This window comes from Ixodes scapularis, unplaced genomic scaffold (genome assembly GCF_016920785.2).
Source record: "Ixodes scapularis isolate PalLabHiFi unplaced genomic scaffold, ASM1692078v2 PGA_scaffold0__279_contigs__length_252992795, whole genome shotgun sequence".
In the NCBI taxonomy this organism is placed as follows: Eukaryota; Metazoa; Arthropoda; class Arachnida; order Ixodida; family Ixodidae; genus Ixodes; species Ixodes scapularis.
In genome coordinates, this window is record NW_024609835.1 from 210,468,444 (window position 1) to 210,472,681 (window position 4,238).

The 4,238-nt window shown below is 50.7% G+C and overlaps 1 pseudogene; it reads left to right on the forward strand.

Annotated features, from left to right (window-relative positions):
- Nucleotides 1-859: 859 nt before the first annotated feature.
- On the forward strand, nucleotides 860-1,553 carry LOC120842049 (annotated as a pseudogene).
- Nucleotides 1,554-4,238: the final 2,685 nt, after the last annotated feature.

Sequence of the window (4,238 nt, forward strand, 5' to 3'; positions counted from 1 at the left end):
TCTGCTAGTTAGACAAAAACAACCTACCGCTCGAGTTGTTTCGTCTGCCCTCTCTGAAAGGCGAAGTCGAGCTCGCTCGTAAAGACCTGCACTTCCGAAAGTCGCAGGAAAGGTAAGACAGACGCAGACGACGTTGCGAGCAGTCGACGTTGCAAAGGAGCAGACGACGCTCAATAGGGGGTCGCGTTCAGCCAATCAGGGCTCGGCGTTCTGACGTCACCACTGCTTCCTTTCTCATGCGCAGAAGACGAAAATGAGCTCACTTGCGAGGCGTATTGTCACGTGACCCAACTCGCAGGAGTAGCTAAAAAAGCCATTGAAGAAAGGAAGGGGAGGAAGTGGCCGAGTGATTCCACTTCCGGACGCGATAGCGAGCGGACGTGATATGAATCGCTCTCCGTCACCGGGGGCGGCCGAGCTCGGCCGCGGTGATAATGGTGTTACCCTTTTGCAACTGCCTCCGCTGCCGACCGGGGAGACGGCGAAACTCAGCGTTGTATTTCACGCTGACCTTGAAGGACGCCCCTACCGGATTGAGGACTTTAGGCAGCCGTTGCACCAGATAGGCATTCTGTCGGACGTGGCAGGTCTGGGTGCCTACCAGATGAGTCACGTCTGGCTGCTCAAGTTGCGCACGCCGGAGGCGAAGGCGAAACTGCTGGAGGCCGGAAGTCTGCAGGTAAAGGGCAAGCTGTGCCACGTCGTCGACCCCAGCCGAAGGGAGCTGCGTATAAAGCTCCACTGGGTGACCTTTGACGTCCCGGTGGACTCGGTGCGACGGGCCTTCGAGCCGTACGGGTCTGTCAAGGATATCACTCGAGAGACCTGGAAGGTTGAAGGCTTCGTGGACGTCGAGTCTACAACGCTGGCCGTGCGGATGACGTTGAACGAAGGCATACCGTTGGAGAGCCTCCCACACCAGCTTCGGACTGGCGGAGGCACGGTCCTGGTCGTAGTCCCCGGACGCGCACCGATATGCCTGCGCTGCCGGCGCACTGGCCATATACGTCGAGACTGCAGAGCGCCTCGGTGCTCGCAGTGCCGGGCCTTCGGGCATGAAACCAGGGACTGCGTCAAGACGTACGCCCGTGTCACCGGCAGCAACACCGACACGGTAGCATCCGAGCTGGTGATGGACGAGGACGAGGCTGAGATGGCAGCCGCACCGTCGACTTCACTGGCCCAGCAACCACGCAACGAGGCGGCAGCGGCCAGCTCAATACCAGGACCTGTGGCACCGGAGCTTCCACACGGGGCACCGAGAGAAAAGATGGACACCGAGGCGAGCCAAGACGTTGTGCCCGATCAAGCCACGGAGACTTCTAGCACCCCGGCGGGACCCGCGCAACGAGAAGACACCGTAGTCTCTAAGGACGACGACCAGAACAACGATATGGATAGTGACGGGGAGCGCGGAACGGGCGCTGGAGGACCCACCTTCAGGCCGGAGGGAGGCTCAGCTGAGGCGCCTAGAACGCGAGTGGTGTGGCAAGGTAGGACGTTTCAAGACCCAGTCTGTGCCTTTAACGCGTAACAAGGAACAGAAGCAGTAGGTCTTTTCGGCACGCCACTGACTGACCTTGTAAGGTTGTTCTCCACCGGGCTTCCACCTAAAGCTTATGCTTGAAAGACCCCTACGTGTGGGCACTATAAATGTGCGGGGTCTATGTTCCAAACGCAGGCAATGTCAGCTGAGCCGCCTGTTTGCCGATAAAAACCTCGACATTGTCGCAGTACAAGAATCAAAGATAGAAAGTGAAGACCGGACGGAAAGCATGGTGCAGGTTTTCGGGTCTCAGTACAATGTGTGCGTTAGCCACGCAGTTGGGATGTCCGGAGGATGTTTGGTGTTCCTTAAAAAGTGTATTGGAAAGGTTGAACAAGTTATCAGTTGTGAGTCGGGTAGGATGGTACTTTGTGATTTTTCTTATTGTAGTTTCACCTTTCGCGTTGTGTGTATTTATGCTCCTAACCGGGTTGAGGAAAGACGGTTTTTTTTTTTTGAAAATATTACGAAGTATATTCAAACAGATCGCCTAGTCATTTTGTTGGGGGATTTTAACTGCGTTTGCGCCCCAGAGGATAGATCGAATGGAGCACGATATAGAGACGTCAGTTCTGAATACTTGTGCGATATGATACAGCGGTGTGAACTGGAAGACGTTGCTCACTTTTCATCAAGTGCAAGGAGCCTACAGTTTACACACTTCCAAGGAGCGAGCCACGCGCGTTTAGACAGGGCATACGTTTCCCCCGAACTTATCGCGATAAGCAAAAATTACGCAGTGGATCACGTGTCTTTTAGCGATCACTGCCTCGTTTCTTTTATGTTGTCCTCTTCCCCGGACGCTAACAAGAAATTCAGTTGGGAATTGTGGAAATTTAATACTAAGTTATTAGATGACGATATCTTCGTAGGTAATGTTCGGGAAAATCTCTGCTCTTTGACTCGCGCAGAGGATGGTATCGGCGCAAAATGGGAATGTTTTAAACAAGAGATAAAAATGAGTGCCATCGAAAGATCTAGTTTTTTAAAACACGAGGAAACAGAATACATAAGACAGCTAAGCTGCCTGCTACAAGAGTTAACGCGCCAAGAATGTCGTTCACCAGGTCTGTTTTCAGAAGACATAATCAAGTTAAAAAAACAACTCGAGGCTCTTGATACCGAACGCTATAAGGGAGCCATGGTGCGATCGCGTTTGAAACCGTTATCGCTTGGCGAGATACCAACGAAACGAGCTTTGGGAATGGAAAAGAAGTACGCGCGAGGAAATGAAATAAGCGAAATCTTGTATCAAGGAGTTCTGTCTAGTGATAGAACAACCGTGGAACGCGCGTTTGTCGAATATTATCAGGAGCTTTTCAGTTATCGCACGCTGAAGTTGACGGAGTTTGAAAGGCTTTATCTGCCGTTAATGACGAGGCTAGACGAAGACCTTAAAGAAAAACTAGAACAGCCGATAGTTCTGGGCGAAGTTGAAAAAGCGATAGACCTTTTGCAGCCCGGAAAATCGCCTGGACCGGATGGTCCGGGAGCGGAATTTTATAAATCCTTTAAAGACCAAATTGCACCTTTATTGCTTCGTGTGTTTAGTGAAGCGTACCGTCTTAAAGCTTTGCCTCCGTCCTTTCTATGTACCGATACGATTTTAATTCCCAAGTGTGAAGATCATGTGAAACTCCGCCAAGTAGGGTCCTATCGTCCTATAACACTGACCAACGTTGACTACAAAATTTTAATGGCGCGAAGAAACAGAAGCCATGCGCTCAAAGGCGACCAAGTGGGGGGGGGGGACTGTTTGTCTATGTTTGCGCGGGCCACAGTATGCAATGTTTTTTTGTTTTTTTTTTATGGCTAAGCTGTGGTACGTGCTACAGGTGCTGCACTGTTCACGGAGTAACATTCAACGTATGCACCGAGTGTTTGCGGTTTTTATATGGAATTCGGTTTGGGGGAGCGAACTAGTCGAACGAACATTTTCCGCCGAGTCAAAACGGGGGGCCTTGGTCTTTCTCATCTATTCATCAGGCAGCTCGTGAACAGATTTATTTTCCTTCGGGACCAAAGGGACCCATTTTTACGCACCGTGATTCAAGTGAGGTTACGAGACCTGATGCCTGAGTTTATTGTGGCGTCAAGTGGCTACAGCGGCCTGATTCGAGGGTATTTGAAGGAAGTCATCGACGCATATAGGTTTTTAAGGGCGCGGTTTTCGCTAGCATATTTGTCAGGAGTGCCCCGTAAACGGTTGTCGAGAAATCTGACCGACTCGCTGTTTCCCGTCCCCTTGTACCGATCCTTGTACAGTGCCGCACCAGGACAAGACGTTTTAAAAAGAGTCAGGAAAAGTATAGTCCCCGCATGTGCAAAAACGTTTTTCTTTTAACTGCACAGTGAAACGCTCCCTGTCAAAACCTGGTTAGTGTCCAAGGGCATACCAGTAGCATGGTCTGAAAAGTGTTTGCTGAGTAAAAAACCCGAGACCTTAGAACATGTATTCCTAGATTGCTGGGATGCGGTGTTCTTTTGGGACATCCTCCAAAGAACTTTAAAAAAAAGATCTCCCGTTAACGCCGTATTGCATACGATACTTGTTTGTGGAAGGTGGAGACACTGTTCCCTATGACATGTTTATGCTCATTGCACTGTATAGTCTGTGGCAATGTCGTATGGCGGTACGACACGCGGATGTTAATGTGCGTCCTGTTCATAGGTATTTCGTTGAAAGCATGTG